The 21,125-nt window shown below is 39.3% G+C and overlaps 1 protein-coding gene across 3 annotated transcripts in view; it reads right to left on the reverse strand.

The window, feature by feature from the left end:
• lepr (leptin receptor) overlaps positions 1–21,125 on the reverse strand; it is a 212,608-nt gene that overhangs the window by 139,350 nt on the left and 52,133 nt on the right. For 2 of the 3 annotated variants that reach the window (XM_073063178.1, XM_073063179.1), the window contains exon 1: positions 736–1,646. The exons of the other annotated variant lie outside the window; for it this stretch is intronic. The gene's annotated coding sequence lies outside the window, so the exon portion shown is untranslated. Of the gene's footprint in view, positions 1–735; positions 1,647–21,125 lie in introns of those variants that run through there. 3 annotated transcript variants of the gene reach the window in all.

A 21,125-nucleotide genomic window follows, 5' to 3' on the forward strand; every position in this document is an offset into this window, starting at 1 on the left:
GGTCGATGATATTGTAACATAGTTAGAGATTGGCAAGTACAACATTGTGGGCATCACTGAGCCGTAGCTGAAAGAAGATCATAGTTGGGAACTCAACACCCAAGGATACACATTGTATCAAAAGGACAAACAGGTAGGCAGAGGGGGTGGAGTGGCTCTCTTGGTGAAAAATGAAATCAAATCCTTAGAAAGAGGTGACATAGGATCAGAAGATGTAGAATCCTTGCGGGTAGAGTGAAGAAACTGCAAGGGTAAAAAGACCCTTCTGGGAGTTATATACAGGCCTCCAACAATAGCCTAAATGTAGGCTACAAATTATAATGGGAGCTAAAAAAAGGTATGTAAAACGGGCAATGTTATGATAGTCATGGGGGATTTCAATAGGCAGATAGATTGGGAAAATTAGGTTGGTGCTAGATCCCAAGGGAGGGAATTTGCAGAACACCAAAAAGATGGCTTTTTAGAGCAGTGTGATTGAGTGGGGGATACGTTCCTCGCAGTCGACACATAATGTGAAAACGCATAATGTGAATAATTATTTAAATGGAGAAAATAGGGATACATTCCAGAGGGCTTCCTAAATATGCTTTATCTGTAATTTATTCACATTTTCATACCAATAGGACACAAAAGCAGTACCACAAGGCAGCATTCGTATTATATTTCATCAATTTAAGGTAATATTCAATGCAATAAATCATAGAAAGTTAACATACTAGGGCATACAGTACTCACCAACAGTGGCAGGTGTGTTCGCTGCAGGAGATGAGTGGTTGTTGTGGTGTCGGGCAGCTTTACATGGATAAGGTGGATGGTTGTGGTCGTCAGGATCATATCAAGCACAGCAAGGGGTGAATGAAGACTTACAGAACCTTTAGAGCTGCCGGCAGCAGGAGATGACACCGGTTTGAATAAAGCGGTGAGGGTTGTTTGCTTGGCAGCATTTTGTTTTTCAGCATAAATTTGCTTGGAGGGAAGAAGGGTTGACAGCAGGGAATGACTGAAATGCTGACTCCGTTCTAAACTTGGGTCCGTGTCCATCGCCGTTTGTGCCAAGTGTTCCGACTTCCACCATTCCCGCACCATTGGTAACCTCCTGTGATTTTCAAAATCGTCTGTTGCTTGCAGCATCTGAGAGATAGTTCGCCGTAAAAACAAAAATATGCCTTGAATGTGGATCACACCTTGGTCGAGTGGTTGAATCAGTGATGCTGTGTTAGGCGAAGGAAACGCACCGTTAGGATGAATGCTGTCCAAATGTTTAGGATGGGCTGGCACATTGTCAAGCAACAAAAGAACTTTGAAGGCAAGATTCTGTTCCCGGCAGTAGAGTCCCAGAGCTGTGTTACTTTCACCTGATGCTGCGCTGTTTATAATTTCCAACTTTTTCCCAAGTATTAACGTGGTTCTCTGACACTCAGCTGATGGCCCAGGACATGACATCGGACACTTAGGAGGCATAGTTAAATATTTCAAGCACAAAATCACTGCACTGTAGGTAAAACCAACAAAAGTTTAAGAGCACAAGATCGCACATCCACACCTTGCCAAAACCAATGCGAGACTGGTGCGAGTGAGACTGTGAGGCATGCGCACGTGACTTGTATTGGCGGGAAAGCAGTGCTCCTTGCAAAACTGAGAGTTTTGGACACATATAAGGAGACGTTGGTAGAAATAGGTTCCACACAGAACTGTGAATCCACATTGTCTGAAGACGCATATAACGAGGATAAGGTGTATTTAAAGTGTAGGTTGATTGGTTCCTTATTAGTCTGGGTGTCAAAGGTTACAGGGAGAAGGCAGGAGAATATGATTGAGATTAAATCAGCCATTATCAATTGGTGGAGCAGACTTAGTGGCTCAAATGCCCTAATTCTGCTCCTGTGCTTATTATCTAAAAACTGCCGATTTAGCAAACCTGATAAAAGACTGAAAAACACATAATGCTGGAGGAACTTGGCAGGTTATGAAGCATCCATGGAAGAAAATAAACAGTTGAGGTTTCAGGCCAAGATTCTTCATCAGGATTGGAAAGGAAGGGGAGAGAAGCCAGAATAAAAATGTGGGATGGGGTGGTCGAGTACAAGCTAGCAGATGGATAGATGAGACCTGGTGAGGGGGAAGGTGGGTGGGTGAAGTAAGAAACTGGGAGGTGATAGGTGTAAGAGGTAAAGGGCTGAAAGAGAAATTTAATAGGAGTGGAAAACTGACCAAGGACTACAGGGAAGGAGGAAGGAATCAGAGAGAGGTGATAGGCAGTTCATTGAGATTGGGGGAGGAGAAGAAAAGGGCAGAGAGGGTAACCAGAATGGGGAATTGAGAAAGAAAGCAAAGGGTGGGAGGGGGGAGGCAGGGAGAAGCTACTGGAAATTACAGAAATTGACGCTTGTGCCATCAGATTGGAGGCTACAGAGATGGAATATGGTATGTTTCTCTTCCAACCTGAGTTTGGCCTCATCATGGCAGTGGACATAGACGTGTCAACATGAGAATGGGAAATCAAATTGAAATCCTGCATTTTGTGGTAGACAGTGCAATTTCGTTCGCAATCTACAGAGGAGTCCGCACAGGAGCACTGGATACAATAGATGACTGACAGGCTCACAGGTGAAGCATTGCCTCACCTGGAAGGGCTGTTTGGGGCTCTGAATGGTGGTCAGGGAGGAAGTTCATGAGCCAATGTAACACTTGTCCCACGTGCAGGGACAAGTGCCAGAACAGTAGGGAGGGATGGTCTCACCTAACACCTGCTGCCTTGTACTCCCCCTCTCCCCACCTTATTGTGGCTTCTGCTGCTTCCTATCTAATCCTAATGAAGGGTCACCGACTGAAACCTCAGTTGTTTATTTCCCTCAATAGATGCTGCCTGACCTGCTGAGTTTCTCCAGCAATTTTGTGTGTCACTCAAGATTTCCAGAATCTGCAGTCTCTCTTGTGTCTGTGATAAAAGACTAAAGATGCTAAAATAAATGCGAATGAACTGAAATCTAAAAGAAGGTTCTAAAAAGGTGTTGTAGAACATTCATTCCAGAGTACCTTTTCAATTAATGTCTATTAAATAAAGTATATCCATGTGGTCAGATATGATGGCTGAGCAAGTCTTAAAAAAAAATAATGTTAAAACTTACATTTTAAAAGCACTCAAAATAATCCCAGTGTGATGTAAGGTTAAGCTACCTGGATCCAGAAAAGTGCATGAGAGGCACTGGCCTACCAAAAAAAAAACAGCAAACCAGGCTCTGAAATGAAATTCAAGGTTGTGTGAAACTAATTATTTCTGCTACAGTCCAGAGAACACAGCGTCATTCAATTGAGCCTCATCATTCCAATTAACCCCGTGAGCCCTCCTAAAGCCCTCATCTATCACATTTAATAGCAATCGATATTCTGATGCCCATCTCAGTGGCCAAGGGCGAGTAAGAGAATAACATGTAAATAGCAATATCAAAACAAGTTTTTTTACTGTTTGGAGAAACAGACCTGGTAGAAATATGAGACGCTCATGGCATCGGCTGAGTGATTTATACTATGTTCTAAATAGAGAATGTAATCATTTTACAATAAGCTTCTATATATTTTAAGTCACTGCTGCTTCTCAGTAAGCATGTGACCTAAACGTAACTAAGGTGTAATTTGAAGTAATGGAGAAACATCAACCCACCATGCAGTTGCTTAACCATCATTAATTAAGGGTGAACTCTGTTCACCACAACAATCTTTCACTCTACTTGATAATCACAAATATTTTCTCCTTAAAATGAAAATTAATCATTTTCATGTTACAATAAGTGTCAACAACCCTTAGAAACTATTGGAGGAGAAAACATCCACTATTTGAAAAGCCAATCTTAGCCTGTCCACTTTCCAGCCAGTGGTATTCATGGCATTTGGGCCCAGAGACAGGGTAAATGAGTGACAGAGGCAACATCTGCTTAAATATTTTAAATCTGTTCAAAATATCCTCTGTCAGATGTTGCTTTCCTTCAGAGATCAAAGGGAGGATTTACTCAATGTGTTAACAACTTTCCTGGTATTAATTCAAAATACATTCAAATAAATAAAACTGTATATTGCAAAAGTAAAGGAAAACAGACTGCTAGGAATAGGCGTCAGCTGCCACAATGAGTATGAGAAGGTATGCTGAAGTTTGGAGGTGTAGATTCTTCATCAAAACTCAAAATTGGAAGACAAGTGAATTTTCTATGTCATGGAACTTGGCAAATGAATTAGGATGAAAGTTAGAAAAACATGAATATTGTCAACAGATTTGTCCCAGCAAGAATAAAATCAGGTGTTACAATAGTTAAGCCACTTTAACTATTGGTGGCAATGGAAGGCAATGGAAGGAAAATATACTGATATGGGAAATGTGACACTAAAATGTTCTGCTGAAAATTCTCACTCATTTCCCATCTTTACATACCATAACCATATTAAGTCTGACAATAACTCCCAATACTGATGCTAAGTCTTGACCCGAAATGTCAACCATCTCTTTGCCTCCACAGATTCCAGTCAACATGCTGAGTTAGAGCAGTTTGTTTTATTTGCTCCAGGCTCTAACATTTGCTGTCTCTTGTGTCTCAGTAATAATATCAAATTTAATTTCTACCAACACCTATCAATGGTTTTGCTTTTCCATTGATTGTTGTGTCTATGGAATGATACTTGAACATTTTAGGTACACTGATATGTGCACGATCTGGCATTGAATAATTGGATGAATTATCTTCTATCTGCCTGAATAATGTGAGTTAGTGTTAAATTAGAACAGAATGTGCACAGTAAGAAAATATGTTTTCTACACCTATCTACCTTTCCTCTTCCAACATCCTTCAAAAGGATTAAAGAATTAAATAACAACAGCGGATTCTAGAAATCTAAAATTAAATCAGAAATTCTGTTCAGTTCTGATGAAGGGCCTTGAATCTGAAACATTAATTCCATTTCTCCTTCCATGGATGCTGCCTGACTCTCTGGATGCTCCCAGCATTTTCCATTTTTCATTACCCCTTGAAAGAATTCTGTATTTACTGTTTTCCATATTCTTCACATAGTTTAGTACAAAGCTCCACTAGTTATCACATTCATAAATCATATGCAAAGATCTGTTGAGGCTGGAAGGTATGTGTTCCATTGATTGATTTAGCACAGTCAGGGGTCAGGGTTTGTTGCTATGAAACCAATGGAACCAACAGCACTCTTACAAATGTGTGGAAAAATTTGCACACCACCTTCAGCTGAAGATCACGGACTGATGTGGCGAAAATGCCAGTATGTACAAATCAACTAATCAAATTGTATTATTCCAAAATTACCTCCTTGAAACAATCCCTCATTTATCTTGCTGTGGGAACACATAGACATATGAACAAAACTCACTGCACAAAAGTATCTTTTAATGAAAAGATTATTAATTACTGGCAATCAACACCTTGTTCACTAAAAATTAAATATCTAATTGTGAAGGCTCATTCCTTTAGCCATTAATTGTTGTTGTATAGATTTTAAAATTTATGTTTTTCATTTGTTTAGTGTTTTACTCTTTTACTTAAACAATTAATTCTCCTTAGCTTTCACCACATCTGATTCAAATCTGGTGAAGAAGAAAGTTACAAGAGGTTCAGGTACTGTCGCCAGAAAGCCATCTCACAGGCAAAATGGAAATTTCAGAACAAACTTAAATGAACGAAAGGTGCTCAACTGTTGTGGCAGGGCTTGAATACTATCACCTCCTGCAAAGTTAAATCAAATGACATAGGAACAACAGGGCTTCACTTTCCAGGTGAGCTTAATGCCTATGCCCACTTTGACTGTCAATTCATGGAGGAACCATCACAAACTCACATTCCCCGATGATCAATGATTTCAGTCTCCAGAGCTGATGAGCAGGAAGCCTTCAGGAAGATGAACCCACAAAAAGCATCCAGCCCAGATGGGACACCTGGCCAAGTACTAAAGGTCTGTGCTGATCAACCAGCTGGAGAGTTCACTGAGATTTTTAACTTCTTGCTTCAGCTGTGTGTGGTACCCACCTGCTCCAAACAGTCTTCAATTATATTGGTGGCCAAGAAGAGTTTGGTGATCTGTTTCAATAACTATCACCCAGCAGCACTTACATCCACAGTGATTAAGTGATTAAGAGGTTAGAGATGAAACATCAGACCACAAGACCATAAGAGCAGAATTACACCATTCAGCCCATCGAGTCTGCTCCGCCATTCCATCATGGCTGCTCCTGGATCTCACTCACCCATACACCTGCCTTCTTGCCATACCCTTTGATGCCCTGACCAATCAGGAAACAATCAACTCTGCCTTAAGTATACCCATGATCTTGGCCTCCACCACTATCAGTGGCAGAGCATTCCACAGATTCACTAGTCTCTGGCTAAAAGAATTCCTCCTTACCTCTGTTCTAAAAGGTCACCTTTCAATTTTGAGTTTGTGCCCTTTAGTTCTGGGTACCGCTACCACAGGAAATATCCTCTCCACATCCACCCCATCTAGTCCTTTCAACATTCGGCAGACTTCAATGAGATCCTCAAGCATTCTTCTAAATTCCAGTGAGTACAGGTCCAAAGCTGCCAAATGCGACTCATATATACCACTTCATTCCCAGAATCATCCTTGTGAACCTCCTCTGGACTCTTTCCAATGACAACACATCCTTTCTGAGATACGGAGCCCTAAACTGCTGACAGTACTCCAAATGTGGCCTGACTCATGTCTTATAAAGCCTCAGCATTACCTTCTTGTTTTTATATTCTATTCCCCTTGAAATAATTGCCAACATTTTATTTGCCTTCTTTACCAGACTCAACCTGTAATTTAACCTTCTGAGGGTCTTGCACAAGAACTCCTAAGTCCCTCTGCACCTCTGATGTTTGAACCTTCTCACCATTTAGATAATAGTCCGTCCTATTTTTCCTTTTACCAAATGCATTATCATACATTTCTCAACACTGTATTCTTTCTGCCACTTTTTTGTCCGTTCTTCCAATGTGTCTAAGTCCTGCTGCAATCACATTGCTTCCTCAGCACTACCTACCCCTCCACCTATCTTCATATCATCGGCAATCTTTGCCACAAAGCCATCAGTTCCATTATGAAAATCACTGACAAACAATTTCAAAAGTAGTGGTGCTAATACTGACCCCTGAGGAACACCACTAGTCACTGGTAGCCAACCAGAAATAGCTTCCTTTAATCCCACTCGCTGCCGCCAGCCTGTCAGCCATTCCTGTATCCATGCCAGTATTTTTTCTGTAACGCCATAGGATTTTATCTTGTTAAGCTGCCTCATATGTGACACCTTATCAAATGTCTTCTGAAAATCCTCTGCCTCTCCTTTGTCCACTCTGCTTGTTACTTCCTCGAGGAACCTAACAGATTTGTCAGGCAAGATTTCCCTTTACAGAAACTATGCCGAATTTGACTTATTTTCTCACTAGTCTCCAAGTACCCCGAAACCTCATCCTTAATAACAGACTCCAACATTTTCCCAACCTCTGAGTTTAGACTAACTGGCCTATAATTTCCTTTCTTTTGCCTTCTTCCCTTCTTAAAGAGTCCTCTGGGACTGATTCTAGAAAGATCATGACCAATGCATCCATTATCTCTTCTCCAACCTCTCTCAGGACTCTGGGACGTAGTCCATCTGGTCCGAGTGACTTACCCTCCTTAAGACCTTTGAGTTTGCCTAGCACTTTTTACTTTGCAACAGGAATGGCACTCACTCCTACTCACTGACACTCACAGACTTTTGGCAGTGAAGACAAATGCAAAGTACCCATTAAGCTCATCTGCCATTTCTTTGCCCCTATTACTACCTCATCATTTTCCAGTGGTCTAATATCAACTCTCACCTCACTTTTACTCTGTTTTTAACAGAAAAAAACTTGATATTTCACTTTATATTTTGTCTAGTTTGCCCTCATATTTCATCTTTTCCCTTCTTATAGCATTGTTAGTTGCCTTTTGTTGGATTCTATACACTTCCCAATCATCCAACTTCCCACTCACTTTTTCTACTTTAAATGCCCTTTTCTCACTTTTATGCAGTCCTTAACTCCCTTTGTCAGCCACCGATGCCTATCCCTACCATCGTGACAACATATCAACTACTGGCTGAGAAGAGACTTAGATCCACTCCAACTTTCCTACCAGGGCAACAGGTCCACAGCAGATCCTATATCATTAGCTCTTCACTCAACCCTGGAACATTTGAACAGCAACAATGTATACATCAGGATGTATTTATCGACTACAGCTCAGCTTTTAATACTATCAATCTCTTAAAACTAATCAATAAGCTTCTAGGCCTTGGCCTCAATACTTCCTTGTGTAATTGGATCCTTGATTTCCTCACTTGCAAACCCCAGTCAGTTTGGACTAGCAACAGTATCTCCTCCTTGGACCTTCATCAGCACAGGTGCCACACAAGGCTGTGTGCTAAGCCTCCTGCTCTACTCACTTTACACTTATGACTGTGTGGCTAAGCACACCTCCAATGCCACATTCAAGTCTGCTGATGACACGACTGCTATAGACCATATCAAAGGTGGTGATGAGTATAGGAAGGAGATTGAAAATCAGGCTGAGTGGTGTCATAACAACAACCTCTTACTCAATGTTGTAGGTTTTCACACATAAAATGGTGTGAGGTCAATATCAATATCAGTGGTTGTGAATTATGTATGTTTCCACCAAAATTACATTGTCATATAATATCAACAAGACAAGGAGCTGATTATACTGTATGTTTCAGGAGAGGAAGACCAGAGATTCATCAGCCAGTCCTCCTTGGAGGATCAGAGGTTGAGAGAATTAGTAACTTTGAATTCCTAGGTGTTATTATTTCAGAGGACCTGTCCTGGGCCCAGCATGCAAGTGCAATTATGCAGAAAGCACAGCAGCATCTATACTTCTTTAGGAGTTTTTAGAGATTCAGCATGACATCTAAAACTGTCAATCTTCCAGAGATGTGCAGTGGAGAGTATATTGAGTGGCTGCATCACAGCCTGGTAATGGAAACACCAATGCCTTTGAATGAAAAATCCCACAAAAAGTAGTGGACACAACCCAGTCCATCATGGTAACACCCTCCCAACCATTGATCACATCTATGTGAACAACATCACAGGAAAGCAGCGTCCACCATCAGGGACCCCAACCACCAGGACATGCTCTCTTCACTGCTGCCATCAGGAAGAAGGTACAAGAGCCTCAGGACTCACACAATCAGGTTCAGAAACAGTTACTACCTCTCAGCCATCAGGATCTTAAACCAAAAGTAATAACTTCACTCAACTTCATTTACTCCATCATTCAAATGTTCCCACAACAAATGGATTCACTTTCAAGGAATCTTCATCTCATGTTTGCGATATTTATTGCTTATTTATTTATTATTGTTGTTTCTTCTTTTTGTATTTGCACAGTTTATTGTCTTCTCCACTTTGGTTGAACAGCCTAGTTGAATGGTCTTAAATTGATTCTGTTATGGTTATTATTCTATAGATTTATTGTGTATGTCCACAAGTAAATGAATCTCAGGGTTGTATATGGTAACATATATGTACTTTGATAACAAATCTACTTTGAACTTTGACTTGATATTAACTCACTCCCATTTACACTTTCATATGAGAATTTTTCAATGCTGATCAAGTGATAAACTTATTGCCACACTTACACCCATTATCAGCACACACTTCACACAACTTGACATGCAAAATTGTGAAAGCCCAAACAACCAAAATTTCCAAAGTCTGAAGAGTTTCTTGTGTGGTGAATCTTTATAATATTTATATACAATATTATAAAATATGTGTAAATATACATGCGGAAGAAAATAATAATTTCATTTGCAATTAAATCCCATTTTTACAAGTACTTGATAAATATTTATTTAGACATGCAACCTTATTGAAAATGCTTCGTTGGAAAACAGCCCTTTCGTTGTGCCTACCTGCATGCACTAAATATGCTCTATGTGTGAAGCATCTAGGATTAGTTGCTGGATTAGAGTGCATTTTACTCAGAGCCCTCTTTGCCTAAAATATGAAGTCATTTATGCCTGATTTATTTGAGTGTGATACATGTGAAGACTTGTCTATTGGGGAAGTGGACTGGGCACAAAGCTCACAGATTTTGTTCTTGACTTTTCTAAGATATTCTCAGTGCTTACACAATCCTGCCCTTCCCCCTTCTTTGTTCCTTTACATTTATATCATGAGTACCTTAAATTCCATACGTGCTTGCTGAACTAGCTCTCTCAGTTGCTTTTCTTTAGGAGGGAGTCCAACACTAGAACCAAACCTTGTTGAGATTCTCCAGCATAATGTGGGGAAATCATGAATTATAAGACTGCAGCTTAGAAAGCAAAGAGGAAAGTAAATAAAAATTAATTTACTTAAGCTTAAATTTTTAAATTGTATGCTTGAGCAATTCTTGCTGACTTTTCTCGAGTCTTTTAAAATTTTAATGTATTATTTACATCAATTTGAATAGCTTTTTAGTAACTCTGAATATCAGAAGATCATGCACAGCCTGTAATATGACAATGCAGAATCCGCTTTATGATTCTGACTTCACCACTGGAGACAAAAATGCTTCAGGCCAGCAAGAAAGGCCCTCAGACCATGAGCAGCGAAGTACGTGCTCTGGATTGTAACTATTGCTTGTGTATCCTTTCATGTTCAGTTTAAATTTGTAAGTTTGTAATCCCACTAAGTATTAATCTTATCATGTTGATATTAATAATAGTGATGCACCATCAATAACTCACTCTGAGACGTAAAAGCGAGGTATCGGCTTTTATTGACTGGAAGAAGGAACAAGCAGTGAGTGACCACCATACTACATCCTGGAGACTGAGAGGCTGGGCTCAGACCTCCATCACCTTTATACAGGGGTCTGTGGGAGGAGCCACAGGAGCAGTCAGCAGGGGGCGTGTCCAGACAGGTATATGTAGTTCACCACAAATAGTAATAATAAAAAGATTGAAAAAGAAAGTACGTGCCCTGGGGAACTGGATCAGCTGAAAAGCAGTTTAATGAATGGAGCTTGCAGACTGGGTTAACAGCGAGATAATCAGGGCCAACAGGCTGCAGCTTAATTGTTGTTTACAGACTCAAGAGACTACAGGTACCGAAATCCAGAGCAACAAACAATCTGGTGGAACACAGTAGAATGTATGTGTGGGGTGGGGAGTGGTTGAATGTCAATATTTTGGGTTGAAAACCGTCCGTTATTTTTATTGAATTTTTTTAGTAAAATTAGTATCATTTGCTGTCCCTTCATTACAAATTGAAAAATAAAATTGGGTCACAATATTTTAGCTTCTTTTGTATTTTTTAAAAGATTACTCTAATTTCATTAAACAAAAACTTAAATTGTGTTTGCCAAGTTATCCAAATTCCTCCCATCTTCCCAGGTCCATTTCTTCTTTCTTATAGCTCATCAAATCAAACTTATCTTGACTCCTACGCTTTATGAAAATTAACCCTAAAATAATTTACTTACATTATTTTTTCTTCCCTCTGGTTCACATCACCATTTTGGAAATATGAGCAACCACTTAAACAGCTCTTAATTAGCTAAAATCAGCTTTAAACTTGGCAGAGTCCATCAATACTTGGAGGTTAAACCACAGCCAATGTGGCTGGAAGAATTAATTCCACATAACAAAATTAAAGTGTTTTTTAAATTTTCCAGGATTTCACAGAATTATCATCATGAAATTAATGCCAAAAAACATACTGAGTAGGGTCTGGATCTTTTCAACAACTCACATGGAAGTGTTCAACATTCAGGGAAGAAAATTGCTTCTTTGCCTTGTAATCAAGATTTCAATCCTTTTGTGCAGATTAGATATTGAATGTCTGTCATTTACAGTTTATACGAAATCTCATCCATAGTCTGCAATAAGGATCAAAAAGAAGTTATATTGTGGAAGCAAGGGCTGTGGCAGTGAAGCTAAATAACTATGTTGCATCTGGTTTCACTCGAACAGAGAATGCTGCCAATAAACTGGAAGAGCGGAGGCAATAACAAGAGGTTAAGATAATAACAGATAATGAGACACACTGAAAATGTTGTCATTTCTTAAAGTGACCAGTCAAATACTCTACTCAATCTTCATAACCTTACCTTCAACAAACCTCCAGTGGAACTGGAGGTAACTTTGAGGACTGTGCCAAAACACTCCAGAATCAAGATTGCCCAATCTTACAGCTTATTGGCATGAAATATGAAATATTACTTTCAAAATAGTGCTTCTTAAAAGCAATTTAACCATTAAAGGAACCGTAGTGATCAGGCTACAGTTCGCAGTATGCTTGTGTTTGTGTACTTTCAGAAGCCAAGCTCCAAGACATTGTCAACTTATTCACTGAAGCATATTAAAGTAAATGCCTTAACACTCAATTTTCTAAATCCCAAGGTCCTCAACTAATCTGACCCAGCTGCACCACACTGCCCTCTGACAATATGGGTTCATAACATCACCCCTGGAAAACATGATTCATTTCCTCACAGATCTTTTATGATCTGGACATAAAGTCTTGAGTAAATTACATCTATGTAATTTAACAATGGACGTCAGTTTGTTTTTCACAATTAATGTTGTTTGATTTTGATTAATCCACCATTATTTCATAATCTACTGAAATCTTAGTTAAACAAATATTCCTTTAATGGCTAAAGAAGCACTATTTTGAAATTATTATATAATATTTCATGCCAATCAGTTGTAATATTGGGTTCAATTCCCACTGCCATCTGTAAGGAGTTTGCATGTTCTCCCCGTGGCAACATGGATTCTTCTGGGTGCTCTGGTTTCCTCCCATATTCCAAAGATGTACAGTTAGGGCAAGTGAGTTGAGAGTATGCTATTGTTGGGGTTGGAAGTATGGCAACACTAGCAGGGTGCCCAGCACAATCCTCACTGATTTGATTTGATGCCAGTTTTCTCAAGCAGGTGACAAATAAAGCTAATCTTTCATCTCTTGATCTTTAAATCTCTACTCTTGTATTAGTTCTTAAATCAGATGGATGGCTTGCATCTGTGAAAATCAATCAAACTATAATCAGAAGTTTCACCCATGTCCAGGGATATTGTGCAGAGATTGTCAGTCACCATCGTGTAATTGTTTGTTGTGTACACCCAGGCACTGCTTGAATATAATCAGCTGAAATCCTGCAACCTATAACCACAAAGCACTGGTAAATCTTTCATTGCTTGTTCCACCCATGGGGCATTGCGCTGCATGTTTATTGAGAATGGTATGTGATTATTTTGAAACCTTGGCAGGTATATTGTCAGTTCAGTTTTCAGTGCTGTAAACTCTGCTCTCTTAAGTGAATCCCAAAGATGCAGTGATAGATCGTACTTCAATGAATAACAGACATATTCTTGCCAAATAATTATGTGCAACCTATCTGCCAATTTTCTGCATTGTAACAGTAAATATGCAAAGAACGCCTGTAATGTGCTTTTGGGTAATCCAAAATTGTGAAAGACTTTCCTTTGTTGACCTTTAAGGTCAGGCTAACTGGTTAAAAATTCCTTGGGGTATTATTGATCATATATCAAATAACTTAGTTGATTATGAGATGTTGAATGACTTCAATGTTAGAACCAATTAAATTTGAGATACTTTCAGTGATTTGGTGAGAGAAGTAAGAAAACTTGATTGTAATCAAGTGATCAATGCAAATTTCAGGCTCATTTGAAACTTCACTTTTATTGGTAGAATAACTTACAACTTCAACCATAAGACATAGGAGCAGAATTAGGCTATCTGGCCCATCAAGTCTGCTCCGCCAGTCAATCATGACTGATCCTTTCTTCTTCTCCTCCTCAGCTCCACTCCCCGGCCTTCTCCCCATAACCTTTGATTCCATGTCCAATCAAGAACCTATCAATCTCTGCCTTAAATACACCCAACGATCTGGCCTCCACAGGTGCATGTGACAACAAATTCCAGAAATTCACCACCATTTGGCTAAAGAAGTTTCTTTGCATCTCTGTTTTAAAAGGACGCTCCTCTATCCTGAGGCTGTGCCCTCTTGTCCAAGACTCTCCCACTATGGGAAACATCCTTTCCATATCTATTCTGTTTAGGCCTTACAACATTTGAAAGGTTTCAATGAGATCCCCCCCCCCCCCATCCTTCTGAATTCCAGTGAGTACAGACTCAAAGCCATCAAATATTCCTCATATGATAACCCTTCCATTCTTCTTTACGATGAGGGGCCTAAAACGGTTTAAATATTCTAGGTGAGGCCTCACCAGTGCCTTATAAAGCCTCAGCATCACATCCTAACTCTTGTATTCTGACCACTTGAAATGAATGCTCACATTGCATTTGCCTTCCTCACCACTGACTCAACCTGCAAATTAACCTTTAGGGTGTTCTGCACAAGGTCTCCCAAGTCCCTTTGCATCTCAGATTTTTGGATGTTCTGTCCATTTAGAAAATAGTCCACACATTTATTTCTACTACCAAAGTGCACGACCATGCATTTTCCAACATTGTGTTTCATTTGCCACTTTCTTGCCCATTCTCCTAATCTGTCTAAGTCCTTCTGTATCCCACCTGTTTCCTCAACACTACCTGTCCTTCCACCAATCTTTGTATCATCTGCAAACTTGGCAACAAAGCCATCTATTCCATTGTCTAAATCATTTATATACAGCATTAAAAAAAGTGGTCCCAACACCGACACTGACAGAACACCACTAGTCATTGGCAGCCAATCAGAAAAGGACCATTTTATTCCCACTTGCTGCCTTCTACCAATCATCCAATGCTCTAACCATCTTAGTAACTTTTCTGTAATACCATGGGCTCTTAACTTGGTGAGCAGCTTCATGTGTGGCACCTAGTCAAAGGCCTTCTGAAAGTCCAAATATACAACATCCACTGCATTCCCTTTATCTATCCTACTTCTAATCTCAAAAAATTCTGATCAGTTTGTCAGGCAGGATTTTTCCCGAAGGAAACCATGCTGACTTTGTACTATCTTGTCCTGTGTCACCAAGTACTCCATCACCTCATCCTTAACAATTGACTCTAACATCTTCCAAACCACTGAGATCAGACTAACTGATCTATAATTTCCTTTCTGCTGCCTTGCTCCTTTCAAAGAGTGGAATAACATTTGCAATTTTCCAGTCCTCTGGCGCCATGCCAGAATCCAATGATTTCTGAAAGATCATTTCTAATGCCACCACAGTCTAGGGTGCAGTTTATCTGTGCATAGAGCTAGCAAGTAACCATTTTAGCCTGACCAGCAAGCTTGGGACATCTTGATTCTTTTGAGAGTCTTGAGCTTGCGGACATTTGCAAGGGATGTTGTATGTAAATGCCAGCTGTGTGATGCAGATTTGCTGGCAACTTCCACCATGTTCAGGCCCAACATTTAATGATGTCCTGCTGTCTTTTGTTTTAGAAATAGTGCCTTTCTTTTGATCATCTTTGGATTTACTGTAAAAACTTTTAATTAAGGCAAAAACTGCTCCATTACTTGGTGCTGATACTGCAAATTTATTTTGCACAACTGCCATTTGTTCTTTTTAGGAAGTTTTGATTTAATTGATAGTTCTAGAACAAAACAAAAGCTAGATAGAATTACATTTATCTTTTACAATAACTACAGTCCTCATGAATTCCACTTCCTTCCTGATAGATAGCCAGACTGATTAAAGGTCTAAACTTTAACCTGCATACTGCACTGCATTTCCTAATCCGAAATATTCAGAAACACAATTTAAAACAAACCCCAGAAACTCACTTAGCTGTGTTTTTATATGAAAGTTGAACAGTCAAGGCTTCCAGTTCTGCTAAGCATCAGTAAAGATCGGGATTAGACTTCACTGTAAGAATCAGACATCTTATTTTTAAACTTTAACTCAAGCAAGTCCTTGCATATCAGACTAATGTTATAACCCATTGAGTTTTCTTGTACACAAGGACCAACATATGGAAGAAGAGAAAACATAATATAATAGGGACCCAATTAACAACTGATCACATCGAAGAATACTTTGATCAATGGATCCTTAAAATCCACATGATCATACCATTGTGACATGTACAATAAATAAATTCATAAGCTTGAATCACGTTACCAATAAAGGTTCCAAAATTTAGAATCAAATTATTCACCTTTATTGTTTTGGCAGCAATAATCACAGAACGTCAGAATATCAAACTGCAAAAGTAGTAAAATTATATTAATGAAACATATCCACTAATTATGTTAGATCACAAACAGTCTTACACAAAAGTTCAATTTTCATCTCATTGATGAAAACATTATTTGGTCAATTAGTATTTTTGGAATATATATTAAACAATTAGAAATATTGTTTTGCTTTTTACTCATTTGTGTTTGGCTCCAGTGTCTCAGGATTTCTCTTCAATCAGAGGTACTACTTTGACATACCTGAGCCAATCAAAGTGCAATTTTTTCTATATGTACTTCGCTACAGCGCACACACAACCAGCACTTGCATACCAACCATTCTCGCATATATCTGTTGTCACAATACTTATTATTTTCTCTGGGTGCTTCGATTTCCTCCCATGGTCCAAAGGCATTCTGGTTGGTAAGTTATTTGGTCATTGTAAATTGTCCTGTGATTAGGCTTGGATTAAATCTAGGGATTGCTAGGTGGTGTGGCTTGAAGGGTTGGAAGGGCCTATTCTGCATGTATCACAGAAAATAAATAAATTAAGAACTGGGGGAATAACCTTAAATTATACTTTGTTATGCCACACATCCATAATGTAACAGCACAGCCATTAGATCAACTTCATTAAAATAATTTCACATTTAAATTACAGTACCCAAAGTACACATTTCTTCTTTTCAAAGAAGCCCATCCCATTTGCTGCTTTTCCAAACTTCTTGCTTACGTTCTTTCACCTAGATTCCTCTTGCAGATACTAAGTTTTTCCATCTGTTGAGAGAATCTTTCTGATGTACATCTGCATTTGCCTTACATTAGTTTGAGTTTGTTTCTTTTATTCTTTTGCTGTTATCTAACTAGAAATAGAATGAAGATTTTCTTGCTTTTTTAGTATCTTCTGTGCTGTTATTGTTCATTCTCACTCATTCTCTTTCAAAGCCTGAAAACTGCAATGTGGATGGTGGATTACTTTGTTATTTTCCCGTAATTTAACTTTTCCAATGTTTGCTTGTATTTTTATGTAATCATCTATATTCATGTAATTGCTCAGTGAATTTTCCAGTAAAAAGCAGTATAGCTGATTCTGTATTATTCTAGAGGCTATTAGTTTCCTCTCCCCCTCCCCAATAGCAGGTGTCATTCCCTTGAATCTGACTATTTTATAGATGATTTGTTATCATAGAATGTCTTGATATCTCTCTAGTTAGAGCTAGTTTCTGGTATAACATGACAACAACATTTTTATTCTTGACCCCTTCCTTTTGTTTCCTTCTTCATTCCTGTAACACTTAATCAGCGGCTTTATCACCAAATCTTATGCCTCATTCTTGACTTCCATAAACTTCAGATTGCAAAATCACCAGGAATCTAACAGAATCTAACATCAGTTCATACTAATAGATGTAGAGGAACTGTCTTTAATACATTAATGTCTGTTATTAAAAATAATATGACTGAAATCAAGTTGAAAAGGAGAACAGAAGTTGAAATGTTTAGTTGAGACAGCACCAAGTGTGTGTGTGTGTGTGTGTGAAAATCTGTGTTTCAGCAGTACACCTTACATTTATGTCATTACACAGTCTCCTTTTTAAGCCGGCCAATTACAGTAAACTCTGAATACAGACTGTATATTTATTTCCCAACGTTACCCTTTCCACAATGACTAGAGAATTATTGTCTGAAATTTTCTGAAGTGACAATATTGGGTGATAATATTACCACAGTTTTCTCTGGAGAACGGATTTTCTCTTTCCAGACTTTAGTTGCAATCCAACATCAATTAAAGGGGACTCAATGTATTTAAGTAAACTACTTAAGAACTTTTTAAAAGCTATTATTAATGCTTTTTGAGAGGGTGATTTTAGATGCATATCATATTTTTACTGAGTTAAGTATTGTATGTAATTAGTTTTGCTACAATAAGTGTATGGGACATTGGAAAAAATGCTGAATTTCCCCATGGGGATGAATAAAGTATCTATCTATCTATCTATATATAGTGTCTAGAAGCAATGAAACTATCGAGAGATGCAACTACCTGTGACTGTGCTGAGCTCATCTATTAGGTTTGGTGTTCCCCTACTTTGGTAAGATCCATCATAAATTGGGGCCAATGTTTCATCGTGCTCTTCTGCTCCATCCACCAAAAGCGGAACTTCTCTGTGGCCAAACATTTTAATTCCGACTCCCATTCCTGTCCTGACATGTTGGTCTGTGGCCTCCTCTTGTGCCACGATGAGATCACTCTCAAGGTGGAGGTGCAACACCTTATAGTCTGTAAGGGTAGCCTCCAACCTGATGGCATGAACTTCAGTTTCTCCTTCTGGTAAAAAAAATCCCTCCCCCTCCCCTTTTCTTCTATTCCCCACTCTATTTCAATCCTATCCGTACACCTGTCAACTGCCTTTTAAATGCTGTGGTGTACCTATCTCTACCATCCCTTCTGATAGTTTGTTCCAGATAAAAAACCTACTGCCCAGCTCTCTTTTAGTTATTTTCCCTCTCATCCCTAACCTGTGTCCACCAGTTTTAGACCCCTCTGACCTTGGAAAAAGACTGTGGCTACCTATCCTATCTATCCTCTTCATAATTTTATAAATCACTGCAAGGTTACCCATTAACCTCCTGCGCTCCAATGTAAAGAATCCCAGCATATTCTTTCTTCCTGTATAACTAAAGCTCTCCACTCTAGGATACATCCTGATGAATCTCTTCTGCACTCTTTCCAGCACCTATCACATCCTTTCTACACTGCAAGTGATACTTCAAGAGTAGCCTAAATGCTGTCTTGTACAACTGCAACATAATGTGCTTTTTTTATTCAGTACCCCTGCCTAAGATAGCAAACCCGCATACAAGATTAGATTTTCACAACTAGAAGGTTGTTCAGCAATGACTATGATATATTAAAAACATAATTACATCTCATTTAACAATATGTAATACTGTACAATGATTTTACAGCAAGAATGATTTATTAGAAACTTAAATTCTCAGTACTTTTGCTTTCAGTGCAGCTTACTGCACTGGAGACTACATCCAGTGGAGGAACAGGGATTTCCTGGCAGCAGCGTCTGGATTCCCATGTTTAACTGGACAAGTTGGTTCTCCCAAAGCATTTACTATCCTCCATACTGATGAATGCTAATAGTCTCCCCAGTATTCCCAGGGGATCTGTGGTGTCTAGCAATGGTGAAATCATGAAGCTGGCTGAGGAGCAAATCAGACTGAAGAAATTTGACCTGCAGCAAACCATTTTTAACATTTTGCAGACTGCCATACTCAAGCCATAACCAATAAATGGGGCTGTAGATAAAGACTTCTAGCTAAATAGTGTTTGGGTGAGTTCTGGTGAGGGGAATTTAGAAGGTTAAAAGAGAAAGAACATAATGATAGGGCCTAGTAGCATAACCAGAGTTTGCTGAGGCGGTAATAATAACAGCAATAAAACTATATCTGTATGCACAACACTCATAATAATGATAGATAAATTAATAGTACAAATCTATACAAAGCCATACAGTCTCGTCTCCAAATCATTAATGACTCTACAGTACTGTGCAAAAGTCTTGGGCACACATATATATAGCTAGAGTGCCTAAGACCTTTACTACAGTACTGCAGTAATTTTATGCATTGCACTTCATGGCTGCCTAGAAAAGAACAACTTCATGACATTGTGGTGAACTACATATACCTGTCTGGACTGCTCCTGTGGCTCCTCTCACAGACCCCTGCTGACTGCTCCTGTGGCTCCTCCCACAGACCCCTGTATAAAGGCGATTGAGGCCTGAGCCCGGCCTCATTCTCCAGGATGTAGTGTTGTTCATTCTTCCAGTCAATAAAAGCCGATATCTCGCTTCTTACGTCTCAGAGTGAGTTATTGATGGTGCATCAGACATACTGTATGTGAGTTATCATAAACCTGATTCTTATATGGATCTTTACTAAGGACAGAGTGGGAAGGGGGCAGGAAGAGGGGAATCATGGTAGGGAAAAAGGGAAGGGAGTGGAGAAGGAGTGGGAAGCACCAGAGAGACATTGTGTAATGATCTATAAACCAATTGTTTAGAATCAAATTATCTTTCCTGGTGTCTCAGGACTGGGTGCGTGTGCACCCACGCTACCCTCTGCCCCGACATTCCTTCTCTGCCACCTGTCCCACACCACTCCCAACATCCTTTGCTCCCGTCAGACATACAAACTTGCTCCCTGCTCCACATTGACAAATATAGTACTGTGCAAAAGTACTGTAGGCTACAAAGTTACCTAATTGATAATTAATCATGAAGTGTTTTCAGAGGCTGGTCATGGCATGTGTTAACTCCACAGCCTCCCAGACAACCTCAACCCACCGCTATTCGCTTACTGCTGAAAGAGGCCTATTGAAGACTCCACCCTTCTGGCCCTGTACTCATTTCTGAAGCATCTAGACAATAAAGACACCAAAGTAAGACTATTTTTATTGACTGCAGCTCCACCTTCAATACTCTATTTCCAAGCAAGCTCATCTCCAAATTCCTACTCCTGGAATTCAACACTTCCCTTTGCAACTTGACCAACAGACCACAACCAGTAAGGTTTGGTAGCAACATCTCCTCCATGATTATTCCCAGCACCGGTGCCCCACTCAAATCCCTATGCACTCACAACTGAAAGATCATACTAATTCCATGCACAAATTTGTAGATGATACCACAGTAGTGGACCATAATTCAAATAACAATGAGTCCAGGGAGTGCAGGAAAAGATAATGACATGGTGTTATTAGCAACAATCTTTACCTCAAAGTAAACAAAACAAAAGAGCTTATCACTGACTTCAGGGAAGGGAGGGGTGGAGGTATACACACTCCTGTTTACATCAATGGTTTTGAGGTTAGGAGGGTTGAGAGCTTCAGGCTCCTAGGAGTGAACATCTG

This window comes from Hemitrygon akajei, chromosome 12 (genome assembly GCF_048418815.1).
Source record: "Hemitrygon akajei chromosome 12, sHemAka1.3, whole genome shotgun sequence".
Taxonomy (NCBI): domain Eukaryota; kingdom Metazoa; phylum Chordata; class Chondrichthyes; order Myliobatiformes; family Dasyatidae; genus Hemitrygon; species Hemitrygon akajei.